Source organism: Megalopta genalis, chromosome 9, assembly GCF_051020955.1.
Source record: "Megalopta genalis isolate 19385.01 chromosome 9, iyMegGena1_principal, whole genome shotgun sequence".
In the NCBI taxonomy this organism is placed as follows: domain Eukaryota; kingdom Metazoa; phylum Arthropoda; class Insecta; order Hymenoptera; family Halictidae; genus Megalopta; species Megalopta genalis.
Window position 1 is genome coordinate 10,847,024 of NC_135021.1, and position 26,993 is coordinate 10,874,016.

A 26,993-nucleotide genomic window follows, 5' to 3' on the forward strand; every position below is an offset into this window, starting at 1 on the left:
CGTGACAAATGAGTTTCTGAATCGGCGCCACTCGCTGTATTTACCATCGAAGCTCGGTAAAGAAACGTTAAGGAGCGCTTTCTTCATTCGATCTTCGTTCATTTCCTCTTCTACCTCGAGGCTGGACTCAACAGCACGCAGTAATACAGTCAAGTTTACCTTCTGGTCGAGGTAGAGCTCGCGAACATCGTCGATAGACAATGTCAAGTATTTTGCCAAATCTGGGTCGTTGTTGGCTATCAAGGCGTTGGCGGTCAGGCGATACTTCTCCTGGTAATTTTTCCACAGTGTTTCCAACGCTCCCAGGTGTGTCTGAATCGTACGAACCGTAATTTTTGGCGCTTCCTTAATTTTTATATTGTTCGCGAACTTGGAGATGCGATAGGCCAAACCCGGAAGTTCCTTGCCGGACCAAAACCCTGCCGTAGCCATGGGCGACGTTCGCTCGCGAGCACGTTTAAGTCGGAGGCACAAAAGTTCCCGGAGAGGATCGAAAGAAGTATCCGGAGTATCCGGCTCGAAGGGGCAGTGTTTGCAACGGCACGATGCAAGGAAGTACGCGAGACGAGGCGCGAAAGGATCTAACGCACTTGATTTTACGAAATAACAATAAACTTAACGATTTGACAAAAATAACAAACAACGTTTAACAAATGTAGCAATAACGAAACTATCGCAAGTAGGGAATGCGCACACAACGTACTTGCGACTATTTCTAATTGCTCGAATGACACGTATGGAGTCTTCTCGCACAGTTCGAAACGAAGAAAGTGAGTTCGACCGTTATGGTTTGCGCCGAAGTGCGAGAAGGACACCTGCCGTTTGACGCACAGTCACATCACATAAACAGAGCGATTGTTTGAGACAAACAGAGTTGTCTTAATGATGCGAACTACTCGCCCAGAGATGGCAGGTCCTGTTTCTCCTAGGCCAGGGGTGTCAAACTCGCGGCTCGAGATGAACATTTTTGCGAAAAAGAAATATTTCTCCGGAAATAGGAAAGATAGTATCAGAGAAGAGATGTCAAGTATCAGGACGTAAACAATAATTTAACTTTATATATTGTGTTTATTACAATGTACTAGTTAAAATAAAAATAATTGTTTCTATGAACATTGATTTTTTTTTTTGCGGCCCACCTAAAGTTAAGCATTGTTTATTTGGCCCAAGTTAGCTTCTGAGTTCGACACGCCTGTCCTAGGCGCATCGCGTACGGTCGAACTTCTTGCGGTCACGATTTATTTGAAATCGCGCTGAAATCGGCGGCGATTTCCATGGTTGTTTGCCGGTCCACGTGGCCGATCCCGAACACGCGTGATGCATATTTTAGTGATATTTACTTTCAGCGATATAAATTCTTCCGAATTTTTCCTGCTCTTGTTTTAGTGTTCTCGTTTCTGGCTCCCACCAATTATAAGCCATTCTAATGCGACACTGTTGCAGTCGCAGGATCTAGAACTCGTTTTATTTTAACCAACCAGGTTGTTGCAATCTCATGTTTAAAAGTGTGTAAGTTACTGTAATTATTGGGATTATGGCTTGGATTATTTCTGAAATGAATATGATATTGATTCTTTTTCTCTCTCTCTTAAAAGTTTTATTTTTACTTTCATTTGAGAGAAGCTATATGTACGAAATAACTGAGCGATCAAATTCAACTAACAGACCGGCGACTGGAAATCGCCTGCTTATATACCCTTTTTGGTGTGGTCTTCTTCTCCACCAATCAGAGACGGTCATTCATCGCGTTTTACATTGTATACGCGATACTGGGATCAATAACAGTCAGAGTACGATGTGCTGTAACGACACCGGCGATGATGTATCGCGGTATCTACAAGGTGTCCCAAAAGTGTCTCGCAATTCGAAAGTGGCGGGTTCCTCGGGTCATTCGAAGCAACTTTTTCCTTTACAAAAATTTTCTCCGAGGCACCGTTAACGAGTTATTAACGAAAAACAGTGACCAATGAGAGGCGAGCTAGACTGGCGCGAGGCGACCGAGCCAATGTGCGGAACTGGGCTTCGCACGCTGGTTGGCTGAGCCGCCTCGCGTCAGCCGTACTCGATTCTTATTGGTCACTGTTTTTCGTTGATAACTCGTTAACGGTGCCTCGGAGAACATTTTTGTAAAGGAAGAAGTTGCTTCAAATGATCCGAAGAACCCACCGTTTCCGGATTGAGAGACATTTTTGGGAACCCTGTATAGTATACAGTTTATATCACCATCGGTGCGCGCTTGCGGAATCGGCGGAAATGTGATCTGATATTTTCGAATCTCAGTCCTAAGTAAACTATAGATTAATTTTTGTCCGAGGTTAAAGTTTCTTTTTCAACAGTAATTATACCGCGTATTCTTTGAACACGCCGCTTTTATAAAATATAATAAATAATACTAAATAAATGCTAAAATAAATAAATACTAAATAAACTAATATCGAAACACATATCAAAGTATACATACATAGTAAACAACATCTCCATAAAGCAGACGCTGTGTGTTAAAAGCTGCCCAAATATTGATGGGAGTTACTGTGTACAGTAACGGCCATCGAGACGCTAATTTGCCGAACGCAGCCGAAACGCAAGGAGCGCACGCATGCGGTGGGGAACTGCATTGTGGAAGACAAAGGAGGACTCACCCCCTCGTCGACCGGCCATCTTCAGGCACTCGGGCGTCGCGGAAACGCGTGCGTTCGTCGACGCAGTTTAAAGGCAGCCGGGTTTAAAGCATATTACATTATGGTCTCGTTCGGTCTTTGCGTCGTTTAACGTTTCGCGGCTGCTATTTTCCCCGCGACTTTGCCGAAAGTGAGTAGAGAGAGAACGAAAGCAAGAGAGAGGGGGAGAGAGCGAAATCAAGAGAGAGAGCGCGAGAACCAGAGAGCAATACAGAGAGAGAAAGAGAGATAGCGAGAGCCAGAGAGCGATAAAGACAGACAGAGAGAGAAAGAGAGGGGGGGGAGAGCCAGAGAGCAATACAGAAAGGGAAAGAGAGAGCACGTGTGCCAGAGAGCAATAAAGAGAGAGAGCGCGAGAGCCAGAGAGCGTTAAAGAGAGCGACAAAGACAGAGAGAGAGAGAGAGAGAGAGAGAGAGAGCCGAGAGCGATAAAGAGAGCGAGAGCCAGAAAGAGAGAGAGAGAGAGGAGAGAGCTTGAATCCCTCGACTTCCATCTTCTCTCCCCCGTTCCTCTCTCTTTTCTCTCTTTTTTCGTTTCCGCGCAGTCTACCCAGCCTACTCCCACCCCCTTTCTCCTCCTAGCCCTCGGAGGCTCCCTTTGTGCCCCGTCCTCTCTCCCTTCCCTCGCTTTCACACGCACGCACGCATACGCGCGCCCCTCCCCCGCAGAGCGGGTTTTCATGGGAGAGGGTGGTCGGGTAGTTGCACCCGCGTTGATCGATACAGTTAACTAGCCAGTGTTTGCGGAGGCAGTTAGCGAACAATGCGCGCGCGTGATTTTACGCGGCGCGGACGCGCACGCACGTGCGCGCCAACCCGCGCCCACGCAAATTGCAAATACACCGGCAACCGCGTGCGCTTCCGGTTCTATTCGAATATGGGACGCGTTAGGCTACGGGCGACCGGGGACGGTTGTAGCGCTTTGACTTTCGAACACGATTGCACGTTACCTATTGTATTCGCAACGACGATTGTCGTACGAACCTGTTACATATCTACGTATCCGAGATTAATCAGTTACAGTCGTTTGAGGAATCGACGAACCATTTTCGAGAAATCCACGAAAAATCGACGAAGAATCCACGAACAATCTGGAAACGATATTTGAAAGTATCCGAGATTAATCAGTTACAGTCGTTTGAGGAATCGACGAACCATTTTCGAAAAATCCACGAAAAATCGACGAAGAATCCACGAACAATCTGGAAACGATATTTGAAAAATCGACGAACAATCTTGAAAAAATTGATGGACAATCTTCAAAAAATTGACGGACGATCTTCGAAAAATCGTGAAAAATTTAGGAACAATGTTTGAAAAATCTATGAACTATCTTCGACAAATCCACGAAAAATCGACGAAGAATCCGCGAACAATTTAGAAACGATCTCTGAAAAATCGACGAACAATCTTGAAAAAATTGATGGACAATCTTCAAAAAATTGAAGGACGATCTTCGAAAAATCGTGAAAAATTTAGGAACAATGTTTGAAAAATCTATGAACTATCTTCGAGAAATCCACGAAAAATCGACGAAGAATCCACGAACAATCTGGAAACGATATTTGAAAAATCGACGAACAATCTTGAAAAAATTGATGGACAATCTTTAAAAAATTGACGATCTTCGAAAAATCGTGAAGAATTTAGGAACAATGTTTGAAAAATCTATGAACTATCTTCGACAAATCCACGAAAAATCGACGAAGAATCCGCGAACAATCTAGAAACGATCTCTGAAAAATCGACGAACTATCTTCAAAAAGTTGATGAAAAATCTTCAAAAAATTGACGGACGATCTTCGAAAAATCGTGAAGAATTTAGGAACAATGTTTGAAAAATCTACGAACTATCTTCGAGAAATCCACGAAAAATCGACGAACAATACGCAAAAACTCACAAAATTCTCGGCGAATATAAACGAAGAACGTCAAAGTCTCGAGGAAGATCGATTTTACGAATGAAGCACGACCGGCGACTGGCGAGGCGCGGATCAATAGATTTTCGAGAGAGCGGATCGACGTTGTTCTTCCGGCGGTCGTGGACGATAACGTTCATCGTTATCGAAGCCCGGATCGATACGGCGGTGCACGGCGAAGAGGAAGAGAATCTCGGCCTCGGTTCGCCTCGGTGCAAACTGTGGTGGCGTGGGGGGAGGGGCGCGAACAGCCCGAGTACCGAGTACGAAGGAAGCAAACGAGGCGGAAAGAATTCGGGTCGGCGGGGGTGGTGAAACGAACGTAGGGACGACGGGGAGGGGTTGCGCGAAGGAGGCAACCCTTTGAAAAATTCCTCTCGCGGCGCGACGCGAAAAACAAAACCCGCCGCGCCGCTGAAACGAATACGCCGTTCTACCTGGAGAAAAACTCGCATAAACAAACCGATATATAGGGTAAATCGCGGTAACGCTGTGCACGGGGTAAACGTTTGCCTTGGACTTTCGGCCTTTGGTCGTTTCTCATCTGGGTGGCTTCGGATGAACGTTTTTACGAACAATCGGACACTCGAATAATTCTTTGCTCCAATAAATTATTCGCGTAATTCTTTGTTCGAAGATATTATTCGAATAATTCTTTGGTCGAAGAAATGATTTGTATAATTCTTTGTGCGCAGAAATTATTTGCATAATTCTTTGTTCGCAGAAATTATTTGCATAATTATTATAATTAATAATAAAATTGCAAAATTATTCCAATAAAAGTACGAATAATTTCGTATTTGTATTTCGTATTTGTAATTACGGAATTTTATAAAACTATATTTATACGAATTACAAAATTGCCGATGCCTTCATCTGCAGTCGTAAAAAGATTATTTAATTTTATATATAATAAATATTATATTATTATGTTAATTATATGTAATATATATTATATTACTATTATTTATTAATCATATATAATATATTATATTATTGTTATATTAATCATATATAATACAATATACATAATTATATATAAGAAACTTTCCGATGTAACATTTGAGAAAAATTGTACCGAAGAAATAAATCAACAAACTATGAAACAAAACATTTTCTATATTCTATCATTTTTTGTACAAATCGATTATGCATACATGGTACGAATTCCTGTACGAATAAATGATTCAAATGAATTTTTTTCGAATGAGATCTTCATCGAATGAGAATTCTTTCTCCGGATAAATCCTTGTCTCGACGAATTTTTATTCCATTCGGATATTTACTCGATAGTGTCGAATAAAATTGAATTCGTTAATCTCCGTCGCTTATGAGTTTAGAATATTCGCATAGGAGGACAACAGAGAAAAGAAACCGATGTAGAACTTCTGGCACGTAGACCGTCGATGAGTAGCGACTATACCGAGGTAGGGAGGATCTACTGAAATTGTGAGACGCGAGAAGAGGGTAGAGGGAGACGAAAACGATAGTGGAAAAGAGGCCGGTACCGGAGGGGTGGGTTTTAGGTAGAAGGAAAGTGAAAGAGGGGCTCGAGGGGAGGTGGACCTCGTGGACGAGGACGACAGAGGCTGCGGAGCGGGGTAAGAGGAACAGGAAGAGTGGCTCTGCTGGCTGTGGCTCCCCGATATCGATTTCCGATACTGGCATTTAGTACTCTGTATATTCTGTCTACTCCCATACGTGTCTGATATGGGGACGTATAGGTACAGGTATACGAGGTGAGCGCCGCTATGATACCGAGAGAGAACGGAAGAGAAATGGAGAGAGACAGAGATAAATAGATAGATAGATAGATAGGTAGAGCGAGAGGGAGAGAGAGAGAGAGAGAGAGGGAGAGAGAGAGAGAGAGAGAGAGAGAGAGAGAGAGAGAGAGAGATGAACGAGTAACCCGGCTTTCAGCCGCTGCAGTCAAACGACGATGCAAGGTGTCGCAAAGAGCGATCCGTTTCACGGGGCCCTGCCAATGTCTGACGTTTTCGGTAGTTTGGACACTCTTTGTATATGGACGACCCGTTGAAAGGCAAATGCCGGCCGCGATCCGGTCAGAAAGCGGACGGTCAAACGTCGGGGAGAACGGTGCATCGCGGTGCATCCTGCGCCAGGAACTTCCCATTGATGCAATAGAGGACTGTCATCTTCGACTTGAAGCTCTCTGATCAATTGGGAAAACTAACGAAACTGCTGACCGAGCTATAGACTTACTCAAATAGCACACCGTTTTGTCCCACACGTGTGCATTTGAAAATTTTCAAACCGAATGTCACGAAAACAACACATTTTCGGTGAAGATGTTAGATGATACTTAGATTTAAAGTTCTATTTTTCATTTTTGTTTTATTATTTATTTCATATTTGTTTTATATGTATTTCGTATTTAATTATTTAGATTTAAAGTTCTATTTTTCATTTTTCTTTTCTTTATTTATTTCTTATTTATTCGCTTGTTTGAAACCCGCGCAGCCACGTGTTGAGAATTGTAATCAATTCCGAATCTTCGAAATATGTGACACCGCACGTTATTAACCCTTTGCACTCGAGCGGAGACTCTGAGACAGCACTAAAATTGTTACATCACGTTCCAAGATAATTTTTGTATTATCAAAGTTCTGATATAAAAGAATTTGTCAAAGTGTAACCGTTTTGTACGAGTTGCATGACTCGATTTCGTATGCATAAAATGCACTTCGTCATATAAAATGGAAATACGATTGTGAAATGTAAGTCAGAAAAGTTATTTTAGATTTACGGTTATAATGGCTTCGAGTGAAAAGGGTTAATGCCGAGCGAATACTTCAACTGTCACGTTGAAAGGTGTAGAGGCGTACAGGTTGCGTCATTATTTCTTTTATCAAACTCGGGATCTGCGAGGTGCATGAAGATCGCAGGAATAATTGCGGCAATCAACTTTATCTTTTCCATTCGTGTAAATTGTTCCGAATTTGCGTGATTTTCACGGCTATAAAACAGCTAGTAGCGTTTAGCATCTCGGAAGATTAATGTCCATTTAACAAGATACTATAAAATGCATCCTTCCCGCCATTATCATCCTGTTTGTCGTTTAATGCGTCAGTAAAGAAACACAAACGAACCGAATCTTACTAAATCGAAGTGTACAAAATATTTATTGCAGTTTAATCGTTTTAATAAAATGTTCATTGAAACTGAACGAATGTAACACAATGGGTGCACTGGCATCCAGCGAAATAGTGTTATAATATGGAGTAATTGATCTAATTACAGTAATAAACAATACAGTAATTTCTGGCAAAAATGTTCCGAGGTCGAAATTGAAATCAGATCTTCGGGCCTTGCGGCTCGTTTTTATAGAAACTCGGGGCAGTCGAAAAAAAAGACAACGGCGAGCATGTCGGTGTACATTAATGTCAATATAACTTTATAAGTAACTTTTTTATTTCTAATTTTTTGCCGCGATTCGAAGGCAATTCGGAGGCCACATGCCACGATTCGAAGGCAATTCGGAGGCCATGTGCCACGATTCGAAGGCAATTCGGAGGTCACATGACACGAATCGAAGGCAATTCGGAGGCCACGTGCCATTATTCGAAGGCAATTTGGAGGTCACATGCAACGATTCAAAGGCAATTCGGAGGCCACAGAACACGATTTGAAGGCAATTCGAAGGCCATGTGCCACGATTCGAAGGCAATTCGGAGGTCACATGACACGATTCGAAGGCAATTCGGAGGCCACGTGTCATTATTCGAAGGCAATTTGGAGGTCACATGCAACGATTCGAAGGCAATTCGGAGGCCACATGCCACGATTCGAATGCAATTCGAAGGCCACGTGCCGCGATTCGAAGGCAATTCGGAGGCCACGTGCCGCGATTCGAAGGCAATTCGGAGGCCACATGACACGGTTTAAAGGCAATTCGGAGGCCGCATGAGACAATTCGAAGGCAATTCGGAGGCCTCATGCCACGATTCGACGGTCACGTACCTAGAACCTACCACGTGCAGTAATTTAAAAAAATTTAAATTGGTGCATTAATTGAACTGCAGCATATAGAATTCATGCATTTATCGAAGAAAAACATTGTGAAAACAAATTGTATGGTCTGACACAAATTACATAATTTGAAACACTACTGTGATACGACATAAACTAAAAATGCTCATAATTAAAATACGACATAAACTAAACATCGTGCAAACAAATTCTATATACTGAAAAAAATTATGCAATTTGAAACGCAACTAATAGGAAGCATTTGTGATCAGAACTTCAAGCAACAAAATGTATCTCGGAACTGAAATCATGTGACATGCAGTGTTCTTTCTTACAACCACAGATTTGTCTGTTACTTGAAGAATTTGTCTGTTGAAGAATAGTTTCATTTCAGTGATATATTGTCGCTGAAAGTTCTAATCGTTAATGCTTCGCATTAGTAGCGTTGCAAATTTTTTTGAGTCTATAGAATTTGTTTTCACGTTCAATCGATGCATTGTTTTAAATGTTTTGAAATTGTCGCTTGCAGCGTTTTTCCTCGTCGCCACAGAATTATTACCCGCGGAACGAGCCGGTAAAAATTTGAATCCAATCGATTACAATCCAATTACAGTAATTTCTCCCTAACGCACAAAAATGGACAATTTGGGAAGAGCAGATACGATTATTCGAGACTTGTGGCTCGTTTTTATAGTTACCGATTGTCAACAACTAGATCTCTTAATAAAGACAAGATCTCTTCCCAAATTGTCCATTTTTGCGCGCAATCTGAGCGCGAATTAGGGAGACATTACTGAACAAGCAGCAAAGGGAGACCAGCGCGAAGATTGCAAACGGCCTAATAAAGATCGCCCGATGAAAACAACAACGTCCCCTCAATCCGGACACGGTCGTGCGAGATTCAACGGCGTAATCGCGGCAAAGATTCGCAGCTTAGGCGCATTAGCGGTAAAAAGCGAGAATTTCACGGCGGGAACTGGACGGCGGGGTAATCGGGCGCCGACAAGCAGATTCCATGGAGTCGAATTGTCCAAGAAACGAAGCAAGAACAGCGCGGAATTCAAGCCGGGAGGATCGGCGATCCGAGTGCTGTGGAGGCATTACACGGTCCGAGATCGCGTCTCGGGTCCATTTGCATCGTTGCAGAGGCGAGAGGGATGGTCTCGCTTGGCCAGGACATAATTAGTCGGCACAATGGCGAAGAAGCCGGTAAACTCGTCATTAATCAAATCCTCGGTTTCCACAAGAAGCTCCGACGCGCCCTTCCCCCTTCTGTCGTCCCCCGAGAACGCCAGCCGCTCGTATTAATTATCGCCAACCCGTTCCTCCTTTGTTCATCGAGCTACGAACAGTGCCCCCTATCACCCCTTCGAAAGGAAAGCACCGCTTCGTCGCGAGTTTTTCGACGCGTCGCGTCCCGAAAAATGCGAATGTTCTTTTTACGCTCTAGCGTAGCCAAGTGTCGACGATTCCATCGAAATGTAACTGCGATACATTTATTCGTCGTTCGGAGACTATTACTCCACGCAAGACGGCGACCGGGTCAATCTTGACGCGGAGCATTTAAATCGTTCAGTTAATTGCCGAATTTTGCGGTAATTAATCCTGTATGGGGCCGTGTAAGCTTCAGGCCACATGCTAATATATCGACATTTTACCAAATAATTTTAGCTTTTTTCACAGGATGACGTATTCGTATTAATTACATAATGTCTCTGAGATAAACAATAAGCATATTGGTGACCGTTGGCAGCACCGTCAATCTGAAATATCAAACTAAATTCGCAAGTTGTCTGTAGACAGAAACCAACGGAACTATCTTGTACAATTGACATTATTCGTGCTTTTGTCGGTGTTTACTAAACGAAAAGAAAGCGTTCATGATAGCTCTGGATTTGTATATAAATAGCAACTTATTTGTTTGCATTTCAATAATCATTTTGTTACTATTTATACACGATACAGTTTTGTGGCTTTCAGATTACAATAATTTCTCCCTGATTTGCGTTCAGATTGCGCATAAAAACGGACAATTTGGGAAGAGGAGATACGATTATTCGAGCCATGCGTCTCGTTTTTACAGCTGTTGACAATCGGTAATTATAAAAACGAGCTGCAAGGCTCGAATAATCGTATCTCCTCTTCCCAAATTGCGCAATCTGAGCGCGAATTAGGGAGAAATTACACTATTTAGGATAACGCTTGTGCTGTCTTCTATTTTCAGATTTATATATCATATACCCAAAATATGTCGCATAAATTTTATTGACAATGACGATGAATTTAGTACCGAATCATCATCGGATGAGGAGAATTCAGGACCAGAAAAAACTGTTTGGCAACCAGCTCCAAATGCAACGTACATCAATGTTTAACGCCAAGTGCAAATTGTTTTATGGAATTTCACGCTCGAGCTTTTATGCACAGAAGTGCAAACGTTGAAAGCCGTTGTTACTTCAAAATTACAAAGTGAATTAATATTATGACATAATTGTTTAAACTGGTAAATTTCTTTTTAATCCGCACATATAGGTTTATAGTTGTTGATTTTTCGTCGCATAAATTTTTTTATATTTAAGAGAAAAAATCTGCCCCATAGAGGGTTAAATCAAATAAATTGTTATTATGTTAGGAACAACAGAAAGGTTGCAATATCTTCAAAAACACGTTTCGAAATATTACGGAATAAAGCTCGAAATTGTTATAAATAGACAGCGTATTTTTAAGGAAAATAAAAATTGCCCGCAGTAATTGCACAATACAGAAACTACCTAAACATTTCTTTCTTTCTGTAATTGTTTTATTGAATTGAAAAATTTACAATATTATGCTTTAATTTTTTTAATATTTCGGATTCAATGCACTCGTTTTTGCCATAAATGCATAAAATCCGCAGTCTAGTTATATAATATCGTCGATAGTACAGTTACAAAAATGGTTCGCCGTCAAAGAGTTAATTTTAATTAATGTTTACTCAAGACTATACATATACATATATTAGCCTATTTGTGTGTGTGCGTTTTTCTTCTCTATGAAGGAATTATTCGATATAAATTCAAATTCTGACAGCTTTTTAATAGAAATTTCAATTCTAATAGTTCTTAAATAGAATAAAATAGAATTGTATGCGTATTAAATAGAATAAATTGAATTGTAATATTTTTCAAATAAAAAAAAAATTGAATTACTTGCATCTTTTTGTACTTGTATTGTTAACAAAATCACGACAGACGAAATTAGGTTACTCAGCAATTTAAATTTCAAATCGCTAACCAATTACCTCGACAATAAATTTGATCGTTAACACGTTCCGTGCCACGTGTACCATCGATGGTACACGCTTGCATGTTTACTTAGTGAACTGAACAAATTGTTTACAAGAAATTTAGAACCGAAGAATCAATTTCCACCGCAAGAATGGGCGTTGATAAGTTTTTGTTACGTTGTTATGTGTACGAGAATTAATAATTGCACGTAATACATCAAGTTTTAGTAACATATCAAAGTGTGAAGATTCGAGTAAAAAAAGCTCGGCACGGAACGTGTTAAGAAATGCTCGTGTTGTAGTAAACAACAACACTCCTCGCTTCTCGCGACGAGACAAATCTGACTTACGCAATTATGATTCTAAGCTACTCGATCGATGATAACGAACGCCTCCCGTCGATGAAGCAAAAGTGTCCAACCGTATTTTCTGCCGACTTTCGTTTCCAGCTCCCGAACAATCGGGCGCCGCGCGCCTTGTTCTTGGTAGGCGCTGTAAAATCCGCGGGATAAAAGGAGACCAAGGATGCGATTTACGTAACCGGGCACCTATCCCGGAGCTTTCCATTTGCCGGACGGCTGCTCTAACCAATTGACCACCGCTCCCTCGGTGGTATTCCTCCCCCAATTCGTAATACAGAAACGTCTGTCCACGAGATACATATTACGCAACGACGCGACGGGAAATCGATGGAACGAAAATTGTCCTGTGCTTGTGCTTCGGGAACCGCCGCTCTGCCGTGCCCGGCTCCGATCGTCTGTCGTCCGTCGAGGCGCGGCAGAGTGCCGAAACCGAGCTTTTTTCCTCCGCAAAATCAGAGATTCGAGTTACCTTGAGATACGAACCATGCGAGATCGTATAGTAATCGTGTAAGAAACTCCGTGGAGAAATGTGATACAAGTTCAAAATTGAAAATGACGTGTTAGGATGCGGGTACACTAAATTCTCTCTAATTGACCGTCAGCTTGGAAACGAAAATGGACAATTAGGAAAGAGTTGTTGACGATCGGTAACTATAATAAATTCTCCCTAATTGATGCTCAGATTTGCGGCTCGTTTTTATAGTTATCGATTGTCAATTACAAAAACGAGCCGCAAGGCTCGAATAATCGTATCTCCTGTTCCCAAACTGTCCATTTTTGTGCACAATCTGAGCGTCAATTAGGGAGAATTTATTGTGTAAAATCCGAGCCGCAAGGCTCGAATAATCGTATCTCCTGTTCCCAAACTGTCCATTTTTGTGCACAATCCGAGGGTCAATTAGGGAGAATTTATTGTGTAAAATCCGAGCCGCAAGGCTCGAATAATCGTATCTCCTGTTCCCAAACTGTCCATTTTTGTGCACAATCTGAGCGTCAATTAGGGAGAATTCATTGTGTAAAATCCGAGCCGCAAAGCTCGAATAATCGTATCTCCTGTTCCCAAACTGTCCATTTTTGTGCACAATCTGAGCGTCAATTAGGGAGAATTTATTGTGTAAAATCCGAGCCGCAAGGCTCGAATAATCGTATCTCCTGTTCCCAAACTGTCCATTTTTGTGCACAATCTGAGCGTCAATTAGGGAGAAGTCATTGTGTAAAATCCGAACCGCAAAGCTCGAATAATCGTATCTCCTGTTCCCAAACTGTCCATTTTTGTGCACAATCTGAGCGTCAATTAGGGTGAATTTACGGTATAAAAACGAGCCGCAAGGCTCGAATAATCGTATTTTTGTGTACAAGTAATTAGGATCAATTAGGAAGAATTTACTGCACTTTGTGTGCAGAATGTCTCTGTTCATTACTTTGTACTCTCGCGGTGTAAAGGGAGGAAATATGTACTTCCGATCACCTTGACATAAACAACAAAAATAACTAACTACAATAATGTCTCTCTAATTAGCGTTTGTGCACAAAAATGGACAATTTGGGAGGAGGAGATACGATTGTTCAAGCCTTGCAGTTCGTTTTTTATGGTTATCGATTGTCAAGAACTATAAAAACGAGCTGCGAGGCTCGAGTAATTGTATCTCCTCTTCCCAAATTGTCCATTTTTCTGCACAATCTGAGCGTCGATTAGGGAGACATTACTGTACTTTGTATCCTCATCTTTGTATATGTAAGACGAGATTGATCTAAGTCAGTGTAAACGTTTCAGAAACGTAGACTGTAACATGTGCAGTATTTAATGTACTTTTATACTTGCACCATAACCTGTCAGATTGATCACGAAGATTTCGAACATAATCTAGTAAATATAAGCGTTATTCAATTCTTTTAAATCGAAACAAGATTCGACTGTTCTGTTATCACTATCTAGGAACGAAGGCGGATGAAGACGTACAAGGAACAAAAATTATCTTGTTCTACTACTGAAATTACTATAAAACCGAAGAATATTATATTTATAATATAATATATATATATATATATATATAAATTTAATAAAATATTTACTGTATACATTTACACACACAATATAATATATTATATTTATCGAATAAGACAGATTAAACATTCGTATTGCTTTATTTTGTTCAATTTCGAATAAAAACATTATCGCGTTTCAATTCATTTATCTTGCTTATTTCTGAGAAAAGACGTACACGAATTCATTCATTTCGTTTATTGCTCAGACAAAACATTTCCGTATTCATTTATCTCGTTTATCTGTTAATAAAAAAAATTAAACATTCCTTCTTATAATAAATATAAAGTTAAACTGTCGCGTCACGAGAACGAGACGAATATTAAAGACGCTATAACGTCCGCAAAAAGAAAGCTTTCGAGCTGAAAGTTTTGTTCACGTTGTATGTTCGCGATACTGAAGCAGGCGTACGAATTTCACAGTCCGATGATGTTTTCCAGTAAAAAAGAATTTCTTTCTCTCGTAAAAGATATATCTATAAAATCAATGTCTCAAAAATTACTCTGAAAAATGACTGGTAACTGATGATCACAGAGTTGCCCCCCCCCCCCCCCGGTCACCATACGCAGCACGTTGCGAAACGAGCGTCGTTGTTCGCGCGCAGGCCAATCTCTCTAATTTCATTATCGGTGTACAGGGTCCGAGGGACATCGGATTCGCGTCGCCGATCCGAGCCTTTTAATAACAAGAGCCGAACGAACGGCACGCGGTAATGGCGCGTAGGCACGAGGAAGTCGAGGGCCGCATTATAGGCGGACCTGGAGTCTTCGAATATGCCCGGAGAAATTGAAGGGGAAACGCGCGGTGCATCGAGGCTCGACGAGTATGGGTGACGCTCGCTCCAACTCGCTCGAACTCGCTCGAACTCGCTCGAACTGGGAGAACGCGGGGCACGGGACTCGGCGGCGGAAAGGGCGACGCGGCGCGGCGCGGCGCGGTGTGGCGAGGGGAGGGAGGGTGGCGGTCGGTAATCGATGCTCAGCACCAATTAGTAAAACCACCCTGCGTCGAACTGCTTTAAACCGGTTCACGGAGCAACGCACGGCAGAACCGAGCCCCGATCGATTTTCTGAAACTCCTTCGCCGCGAGAGCTGATCCTGCCGCGAGATCTGCGCGCCCCGCCGCTCATCCGCAGTCGGGGGATTAGGGCCGAGACTACGATGCCTTGTTCTTCCATCATACCCATGCACCGACGATGCACCGAAGATGCACCCGCCACGCCGGACAAATCGTCCGGATGTAAGCGGCGGTCTTCCCCGATCGTTTTCACGGCTGCGGCCGAGCTTCTTGCCGAACTCTTCGCTACCCTCCTGGCTATCGTTGTTGAGGGCGATTGGTTGTTGTCTTTGCGCTTTTTTGTACTATTTTGTTTACAGTTTTGCTAGGTTTTCGTACGATTTTTTTATGACTTCGTACGCTCTTGCACGATCTTGTTATGATTTCGTACGCTCTTGCATGATGTTTTTTACGAACTTCTTTCAATTATGAACAATTTTGTACGATTTTTTACTATTGTATGTGATTTTATTAGAGTCTTGTTTACGATTTTATTCGAATTTTGTACGATTTCGAACAGTTGTATACGGTTTTATTAGAGTCATGTTTGATCTTGCATAATTTTGTACGATTTTATTCGAATTTTGTTTGATTTTGTAAGATCGTTGTACAATGTTATTAAAATTTTGCTCGATTTTGTAGAATGTTATACAATTTTACTAGAATTTTGTTTGATCTTATTAGAACATTGTTTGATTTTTACTATGTTGTCCGATTTTGTAAGATTTTGTAAGATTTTAGTACAATTTTGTTTGATTTTATAAGATGGTTGTACAATGTTATTAAAATTTTGCTCGATTATGTACAATGTTATAGAATTTTCTTAGAATTTTGTTTGATCCTATTAGAATACCGTTTAATTTTGTACTGCGTTGTACAATTTTGTAAGATTTTATTAGCACTGTGCCAACGAATAAGCTATGCAATGATGAGGTCTGTTAATAAATTATAGAGTGTCCTCCAACGAGGAACGATCCAAAGAATGACACAACGTTCTTCAGGGTGAAATACCAGAGTGTCCTTCAGCAAAGAATGAACCAAGAAACGACGAAGTGTTCTCCCGCGTAGCATGAGCCAAAGAAAGAGCAAACGAAGGAACCACAGAATGTAACGAAGAATGAACCAAAGAACGAACCAAAGAATGAGCTACGGAATGACGAGTGTCCTCCGACAAGGAATGACCCAAAGAATGACACAGTGTTCTCCAACGAAGAATAATAAGACCCAAAGAATGACAGCGTTCTCCAACGAAGAGTAATATAATCCAAAGAATGACAGCGTTCTCCAACGAAGAATGATCGAGAAAGTGATGGAAAATCGTGCGCCTGATGACCTTCGGACAGACTGCAGTAATTTCTCTCCAATTCGCGCTCAGATTGCGCGCGAAAATGGACAATTTTGGAAGAGGAGATTCGATTATTCGAGCCTTGCGGCTCGTTTTCATAGTTACCGATCGTCAACAACTATAAAAAGCGAGACGCAAGGCTCGCATAATCGCACCCCTCTTCCCAAATTGTCCATTTTTGTGCGAAATCCAAGCACGAATTAGGGAGTAATTAGCGTATTTCGCGGGCCGATTCGTTTTCCGTGCGAACCGATGCCGGCTCGCCGTTTGTTCGTCGACTGCCTCGGCTGGGTCTGTCGCGACCCCCTCCGCCGCCTACCGGTGTCCCCTCCCCGGGCCACTGGCCGCCCCCGTGCCCCCAGGAGGATTAAATCGCGTCTCATCCACCGGCCCGGTCGATATCCAACTCGGCTACCGGTGGAAGAACGTTGACCAGGAGACGAAACTTCCCAAGGATACACTTTCCGCACGTATTCCTCGTGCGCGCGCACTCACACCGGCACCCCTATATACAACCCTCTCTCTGCGTACATATGTAGAGGCGCACCGTTTAAGTAGGACAGCAGAACGACAGTGGCCGCCAGCCGATCCGGATACCAGGATGCTGCGGCTCCGTTGCGTTTCGAACGTTCGATCTCGTCGCTGCGAAATTAACATCGAACCAATCCCGCGTCGGTTAATATCGCCGATTTCACATTGTTTCGTTTGACGATAGTACCGCCGAGCGCGAAATGTTGCTAATTGTATATTTTCTTTATTGACACTGGATTTACGGAACCCGTCAAAATGACGGATTACTAATTTTTTAATTTGCGATTATTCATATCGTAAAGATACATTTGTGAATTGTTTATTCAATTCATATGTTACTTACGGCAAATGTTACAATAACATTTGTTAGAAATCAGAATAAATGTCTTATTGTTGCTTTTATAATCTAGTATAAAACAGCTGTTTTTTGTGCTCCGTAAATCTAGTGTTAAGAACAGCGAGGTTGGAGTTGCACAAGCTTCGTACGATTTCTGTTATAATGGAGGCTTCAGTGACGGAGTTTATGAAAACATTTGTCACGGAAAGTATTCTTATAATTTCTGTAGACGCGAAAAAAGATCGGAAACATGTCATTTTGACCGGCTTAGAAAGTTCTAGCGTTAAATTTCTTTGAATTATAAAAACTGTTTCATTAATTGTTAATTCAAGTATATATTATCATTAGAATTAGGAAGGAATTAGAAAAGAATTTTTAAAAAATTAGGAAAGAATTAGAAGAGAATTAGAAAAGAATTAAAAAAGCATTAGAAAAGAATTCAAAATTGACAATACATTATTTTTAATGTAATCATATTATCACGAAGAGAAAGAACTTGCCATGTAGTTTCTACTTTTTCCAATCGATGCGGACAATTTTTATTTTACATAAACGTCCGCTGTATAATTATGATACGAACGTTGAAATGTTTACGCGAATCCGGTTCTGTTATTTCTGTAGAGCAACGTACGCTTACCGACAAGAGTTAACAAACTTTACGTATCGTCAACATTTTTCGATATTTTAACAAATATACGTGGTATTCAATTAAAAGTATAAGCACATTGTTTATGTTGCAATATTGTTTTATTTGGTGCGTGCGACTGATGCAAATAACCGAAAGAACCGCAAGAAAATAAAAATTAAATAAAGAGAAATGAAAAATACAAGAACAAAATAAAAATAGAAAATCAAATAATTACAAACAAATCAAATTAATATTTTCGTTGACACATTAGAAATTTCTATGCTGTGTTAATCGGTTTGAGTGCTCTCTGTAGGTTTAGCGTACAATTTTTCAGCTTCGAACGCTTTTGACGATCTTACGGCAAACGTGGAGATAGACCTTCAAGATTCCTACTGAATTCTTAACTCAAGTGGATAGACCCTGACATATACAGGGTGTCTCAAAAATGTCTCGCAATCCAGAAGTAGCGGGTTCTTCAGATCATTTGAAGCAACTTCTTCCTTTACAAAAATGTTCTCCGAGGCACCGTTAACGAGTTATCTACGAAAAACAGCGACCAATAAGAATCGAGTACGACTGACGCGAGGCGGCTCAGCCAACCAGCGCACGAAGCCCAGTTCCGCTCATTGGCTCGGTCACCTCGCGCCAGCTGAGCTCGCCTCTCATTGGTCACTGTGTTTCGTTAATAACTCGTTAACGGTGCCTCGGAGAACATTTTTGTAAAGGAAGAAGTTGCTTCAAATGACCTAAGAAACCTACCACTTTCGGATTGCGTCAAATTTCGGGTTGCTGTGAATTTCCCAGTGCTAGTCCTACGCCTATGCAATTTATTGCTACGTCGATGCTAAGGGTCGACGGAGTCTGTCAAGCGTGCGATGCGGCACGCGACGCGAATTCCCGGAAGACAACACAAAATAGTCGGTTTGGGTTATTTATCAGATAAGAAATCGCGGAGCTACAAAGTACGTGGTAGGTACGTGACCGTCGAATCGCGTCATGTGACCTCCGAATTGCCTTCGAAACGAGGCATGTGGCCTCCGAATTTTCCCCGAATCGTGGCATGTGGCTTCGGAATTGCCTTCGAATCGTGACATGTAGCCTTCGATTTGTCTTCGAATTTAGCATGTGGACTCCAAATTGCCTTTGAAACGTTTCGTGTAGCTTCCGAATTGCTTTCGAATCATGTAATGTGGTCTCCAAATTGCCTTCGAATCGAGGCATGTGGCCTCCGAATTGTCCCCGAATCGTGGCATGTGGCCTCGGAATTGCCTTCGAATCGTGACATGTAGCCTTCGACTTGCCTTCGAATTTAGCATGTGGTCTTCAAATTGCCTTTGAAACGTTTCGTGTAGCTTCCGAATTGCTTTCGAATCATGTAATGTGGTCTCCAAATTGCCTTCGAATCGTGTCGTGTGGTCTCCGAATTGCCTTCCAATCATATCATGTGGCCTTCGAATTGCCTTCGAATCGTGTCGTGTGGCCTCTAAATTGTCTTCGAATCGAGGCATGTGGCTTCCGAATTGCCCCCGAATCGTGGCATGTGGCCTCGGAATTGCCTTCGAATCCTGACATGTAGCATTCGACTTGCCTTCGAATTATGGCATGTGGTCTCCGAATTGCCTTCGAATCGAGCTGTGTGGCCTCCGAATTACTTTCGAATCGTGGCAAAAAAATTATTCTAGCATTGCTGTGTATTCGTATTAACATACACCGGCATTCTGGCCACTGCTTTTTTTTGCCGACTGCCCCGAGTTTCCATAAAATCGAGCCGCAAGGCTCGAAGAATCATGACTTAGTATTCACAGATCTGTCGGTTTCAATTCCGATCTCCAAACATTTTTGTAGGAGAAATTACTGCATTGAAAATTTTATGCCATAGCCTAGAGAATTTTGGATTCTCTTTTGGATCGATATTGATCTTTTAGTAGAGACTACTACAAAGTTCAAAAGACAGATTAGAACATTCGACGTTAGGTGGGCCTAAGTTTGTAAGATTATAATTTTCGCGTCAGACTTTATTTATCGAATATATACGGGAAATCATCCATTAATTATAAAAGTACAGAGCTTTGGAATGCCTTGATATAGAGAATCAAATAAATAAATAAAAAAGAGATAAGAACATTCGGGTCAAAATAGACCCAGATCTTCCCACTCAAGTTTAAAAGAGGTGTTCCAGTCCAGAGTCTTATCAATTTTAGATCTCTTACGACTGTATTTTTATAAAATCAAAAGAATTTTTGCACATACCTTCACTATTGTTTACACTACGTACTATATTCGTTTCGAGGCGAGATAGCTAAAATCGTAGCCGTCGCATTTCCCCGAACAAATGTCTTGCCAGCTGACGAAATTTCAGTCCTACTGTTCTAGAAACAAAGTAACGACGTGTCCTGCTGATCAGTATGAATCTATCGATTACAAAGATCACCGGACCACGATCTCGCTTGATCGAGAAATGGGTTTCCGCGATCCCGCCGGTCGGATATCCTTTGATATTCCTGAGCCAACGTGGTCTCGGCGCGCTATTGTTTCCGGGCACACATTACCCGAATTAGCTCCTACAATCTCATCAGAGCTGATGGATGAAAAACAGCGACGGACCCGATGCCCGGGTAAATACAGGGCGACCCTTGCGCGATATGCATGAATCGAAAATGCGCGAACTCTGTCCGAGGTCCGCGTCCGCGAGTAGATCAACAACGAAATTCGCTCGAATTTAATTAGTTTTCGGCAAGGTATATGCTCGCGTTCGTTTCGCAAGAACCACCCTGTATGCGTTGCAGCGCGGCCCGCGGAGCGTTTAATGAATTATTGCAACCGTGAAGAACCGTCGGCGAAACCGACGACGATAGGCGGACGTGTTAAGTTTGAAAACTGGTCGAGTGGGTACACGTTCTGTGGAATGAAGTTTGGATAACGCGTCTGTTCATTACCGGCTGTTTCTACTAGTTGCGGCCGGTCAGGATCTGGCCGCCATTACGCCTTCGTTGCTCGCCGAAATTCAACGGGAAATCCAGCCAGCGAATGCCGAAATGTCTTAGAAACGATACGCGACGAACGGTTTTCCAAAATGGTCGAACAAAATGCGATTTACGAAGTACATACAGTGCAACGATTGCTGCTGAGATCTTCGTATAGCGCATGTGTTTAATACTTTAGTGTGTCGAGGTGAAGTTCATGCTTGAAGAAACAATTTGTAAAATATTTCACACATGTTGTGTCAAATGTTACCAAGATGAATTTTTCACATAAACGAGGCAAAATGTTTTTGAATTACGTTTTATGCTTATTTTACATCCTAAGCCACTATTCTAGTTCTAATTAGATTTATTATTATTATTATTATTGTAATTATTATTATTATTATTATTGTGATTATTCTTCTTCTTATTATTATTGTATTATTATTGTATTATTATTGTTATTATTATTGCATTATTATTGCATTATTATTGTTATTATTATTATTATTACTATTACTATTATTGCTGTTACGACCATAATTTACCATTTTCAACGTTCTATTGAATGCCAATGATATTCATGACGAATATACTCGTCAAAAACAGCCAACTGGTTAACCCTTTCACTATAAACTACAAGATATCTCGTGGTAGACGCCACGACGCATCTGTTTAAGGTTCCTTACTAACAAAAAAGCTCTTTATTTATTATTTTCTAATTATTCCAACTACTCACTTACGATTATTTTTCACTTATTATCGTTCGTTACTTATTACTATTTATTTATTGAGAAAAACAGAAATGACAACGTCCAGAAGAGAATTCTGCAAGACAGGCTCGGCAGTGGCCGTGATAATCGAGTTAATCAGAAGAACGAGGTGCACAGTTCACAATCACCAGTTACCGCGGAGCGTTCCAACAGAACAGCGCGTCCCGATCGTCCTCGAGACGAGATCCGGTCCGCGAGCGTTCAAACAAGTCCCGATCGTTCGTAGCCTAAAGTCCGGAGACTGTCGTCGCGACGCCGCGCCGCGCCGCGCCGGTCGAATCGTTCTTCAAACTTCTTCCGGGCCGGTCCTTCAGGAATAATCCTCTCAGGAATATTCCTATCGGCTGCCAGTCGTTGCCCGCGTCGTCGTTATCGCGGCACGGTAACGATCGTTGGCGTTAAAGTCGCTAGAGCGAGGAGGATAGCGAGGATGGCGAGAAAGAGAGAGGAGAATGAGAATGGTTGGAGAAAGTGCCGGCAAACTCGCACGAGCTGGATAAAGACGGTGGAGCGGGATGGAGCGAGATAAACAGAAGAGAGAGAGAGAGAGAGAGAGAGAGAGAGAGAGACGCAAAGAGGGCTAGAGGGAAAGAGAGCGAGAGAGAAAGAGAGACAGAGAGGGCTAGAGAGAAGAGAAAGAGCAAGACAGCGAGTAAAAGAGAAAGAGAGAAGGAGGGGGGAGTTAGAGAGAGACAGAGAGCAAAAGAGAATGAGAGTTAGAGAGAGATAAAGAGCAAGAGAGAATAAGAGTTAGAGAGAGAGATAGAGAGCCAAAGAGAATGGGAATTAGAGAGAGATAGAGGAAGATAGAAAAGGAGAGTCAGAGAGAGCGAGAGAGACAGAGAGCAAAAGAGAAAGAGAGAGAAAAAGAATTAGACAGAGACAGAGAATAAAAGAGAGAGAGAAAGCCACAGACAGGGCAAAAGAGGAAGAGAGAGAAAGAGAGTTAGAGAGAGACAGAGTGCAAAAGAAAAAGAGAGAGAAAGAGAATTAGAGAGAAACACAGAGCAAAGGAGGAGACAGATAGCAGAAGAGAAAGAGAAGGAAAGAAAGAAAATTGGAGAGAGATACGGGGCAAGAGAGAGAGAGAGAGAGAGAGAGAGAGAGAGAGAGAGAGAGTTGGAGAGAAAGAGCGAGCAAAAAGAAAGAGAGAGAAAGAGGGGGGAGGGAGCAGAGGGGTTGGAAGCCGGCGAGGAAGAGAAAGGCCGTTCTCCTCTCGTATAGGTGTGTCTACCAGAGACCTCTTCCGCGAGGGAATGTTAATTAATTAGCGTTGCGGCATCGATCACGCCGTTACTTTGCACCGGTGCGCCCTACGTCCTCGTCGCCGTCGCCGGCGCCGCTGCCATACCGCCTTCATTACCCGTCAGCCAGCTCGGTAATGGCAGGATACAGCGTACCCGACTGCTACCCGAGTCCTGGCGAAACCACTTGTCTTGGCGAGCCTAAGCGCCACCCGCTGCTATCCTCTTTCTCTCTCCCTCCATCTCTCTCTCTCTCTCTCTCTCTCTCTCTCTCTCTCTCTCTCTCTCCCTCTCTCTCTCTCTTCTTCGTCCCTCTTCTGCCGTTTTTACCGATTCGATCGACAAAACTGTCGATGCTGCCCCGAACGCTGTCGAGATCAGGCTCGGGAACTGTTATGACGTCGAATCCGAGATGAAGAGAGAGAACTTGCAGCCTCTGATCCGATGCAGCAAAGTTCCACTTTGCGCCAAGATCATTACTACACTGCGGGACTTCATGCGAAATAAAAATTGTCTAGGTGTAGCCGGACACCTTTGAACTACTGGAACAGAAGCATCCGCGTGGGATTCTTATGGGCCGTCAGCCATTGGCAGTCAGTGACATTTATTAATAATAACTGCACTGCGGATCTTTATGCAAAATAAAAATCGTCCGAGTCAATTGCAAAAAATAGGATTCGAATGAAAATCTATTTCTTCTTTTGATGATTTCAACGAGTGGTGGAGGGTGTACAGAGTGTGTTTAAATTCCTTTAATGCAATAATTGCTTGGAATTTCATCTTGTCATTCTTATTGCAAATGTGTAAAATCCGCAGTCTAATATTAACATAGGAGTGTCTACATATTTTTACAAAGTGCAACTGCGCTGTTCTTCTAAATAGAACTGGATAGTATCTTGCAGGTGGATCGACTCTCTAGAATTCTCTCCGTAAATAAGTATAAGGTGTGTGTGTGTGTGTGTTTTGCAATAGCTAAAAAATTAATACTTCGTGAAATATTTTACTATTTTAATGGAAAGTACAACTATGATAAATAAGACGGCATAGTCGCGTCGCGCTGTGAAAATTCGACATAGGAAATTGTGCACGAAATAACTTGAGAAATTGTTATGTTTTTTATATTATACAAGACTATGTTATAAGTCCTAATTCGTTTAATTTTGTTTCATTAAATAAATTATTTCAACTGTAAAGAATTTTTGATGTTGCTAAATCAGCAAAAAAAGAAACGACTAGCATTCACATTGAATAAATTACATCCGAATCTTCGTAACTCCGGCACATCGTCATAATGCAAGCAACTAAGAAATTCGAGAATGAAGAATCGACGTATACAAACCGGAATCCGTACTAAAAATTTGCGATCTAATTCGAAATTTGCGAATCCGTAAATCGTCACAGTTCATCGGCGAGAACAATGAACAGCTGTTATAAATGTCTTAAAACGTGTTCACTTACTAAATCAAATTTAAACCCTAAAATCGGGAACATCAAATGAGCCGTTTATTTTGAAAGTGGCATAAGTCACTTTTTCAAAAACATCGAGTTAATGGTAACACTAATTACAATTGAACGATATCTTCTCATTTTTTAAAAATTTGCAATCAATAAGTTGAGAACTATTGAGATTTGTTCGAGAGAAGTTTTGCTAATTAACTGTATAACAAACATGTTTATTTTGAAAGTGGCGTAAGTCGCTGTACTCAGGAAATTAATTGCGGGGCTTAGTGTAAAAGAAATAGAAACGTGTGATAAGTGTGTGTGTGAAGTGTTGTTTTGAATTATTTTCAGTATTTTTAAAAAAGTTGCGATCATTGGACTTATTTTTATAAGTGCGAAAGAATAGTGCAGTTTTGTAAATTATATTATAGTGATGTAGCGGCTACCTCCAGACCCGCCAGCAGATGGCTGTAAAATGTTTTATAAACTAACTTTGGATGAAAAAGATGAATTTCTAACTTTCGATTTGTCACCAAAAAGAGGAAGACCTAGGCGTTATTCGCAAATAGAAATGGATCCGTTATACGCTGGATCTCGTCCTGTTTCTTCAGCAAAATACAAAGACATGATGGACTTGCTTAATTATATACCCCCAATATACCACAGTTATTTAAAACATTTGAAACAAAACACGATTTCCGAGGACTTAATCACTCCTATTGATGACGAAAATGAAATTGAACCGATGTATTTTCATATAAATTACTTATACTTATGTTTTAAAATGTACTAACTACTTTTGTATTTTATGAATATTAAAATAAAAAATACTTAAATCAAACCTTTATATTAAATATGTTCATGGTATAAATTATTATTATGTATGTAATTTATTCAACAATTTTAGTAAATCACTGTCCTTTCAAAACATCATTTCGGTAAAATACGTCGGACAAAATTAATATATGTCAATCATTTTTCTAAACTATTTATTTTGGAAGTGGCTTAAGTCACTTTACCGTAATGAAAAGTGGTGATTTTTTAATGTTTATACGAAATTATTTATACTGAGAAAAATATCAGTATCCTGAGATAACAAATACAAGTAAATCTTCTCGAAAGTTAGCATCCATATTTTTAAACGTGTTCAAGCGCAAACCCTTAAATACATCGACTTCAAAACAAAGTGACTTATGCCACTTTCAAAATAAACGACTCAAATCGCGGTTACTAGTGTTCTTTGGGGGTTGATGCAACCTTAAAAATGCAGGAAATAAAAATAAACAATCAGCAGCCATTTCCGATATCGATCTATCGGCCCCGATTAAAAATAAAAATAAAAGCACACACACTCGTGCGCCGTAGTACAATAAATTCGCCCCTATTTTCCTTCAGCTTAACAAAAATGGACAATCTCGGAGGAGGTGCGATTGTTCGAGGCTCGCGGCTCGTTTTTATAGTTGCCGATTGCTAACGATTATAAAAACAAGATGCAAGACGCGAATAATCGCTCGAATAATTGTCCATTTTTGTTTACAAGCTGACGAAAAATTCGGGAGAATTTACTGTATTTGTTTTCAGCGAAGTGCCACACAAGGATCTTCGTAAAGAAGTCAGCCAGCGGTGAACATCGTCTAAGGAGTGAACGGGGGTGAGATATTAGTCCACCGAGCCCCTTTGAATTACAACAAGAGGGGAGACCAAGGAGAGAAGAAGAGCCCAGCCAGGAATGGCTGCGAGGTTCGTTTTTTTTTATGCGCGAAGATTTGTGTCAGCCGGCAGTCGCTTCTGGTATCTGGGGCTCGGAACACCTACCACCCGATTCGATATCTTCGTTCCGACCACCCACACACGGCGAACACACCCTTGTTATACACGACCGAAAATATCGAGCCGGCCTCGACGGTGCCGGTGAACGGTCGTCCAATCTATTCTACCCCTGGCGAACGCTCTATATATTTCGGTTCTAATTAACGGTAGAAGCTGTCGGTCCAAAATACTTCTACGAAAATTCTCCATTGTCCAGGCGTGATCGTGCAGACGCATCGGGAGCGAACGTCGGAACCATTAAAGGTGCTCAGACAAATTCGGAAAATTATTAAATGCGAGGACGGATTTAGCAAGCGAAACCAGCGAGCGGCTTTTACCATAGAAATGTTCATTAACTCCTTGTATATTAATGGGTTTGGTAAACTAAGAAATAAATAAATAGAAAAATTAATGAACAAAATAGAAAAATAAGAAACGAATAGGTGGAAAAATAAATGAATAAAGTAGAAAAATAAATGAATAATGTGGAAAAATAAATGAATAAAGTGGAAAAATAAGTAAAAATGTTAAATATTAAAATAAATAACTAAATAAGTAGAAAAATAAATAACTAAATAAGTAGAAAAATAAATAATTAAATAAGTAGA

General features: G+C 41.2%; 1 protein-coding gene across 9 annotated transcripts in view; it reads right to left on the reverse strand.

Annotated features, from left to right (window-relative positions):
* The window catches only part of mam (neurogenic protein mastermind), a 522,803-nt gene that overhangs the window by 73,873 nt on the left and 421,937 nt on the right, over positions 1-26,993 (reverse strand). The window lies entirely within an intron of this gene.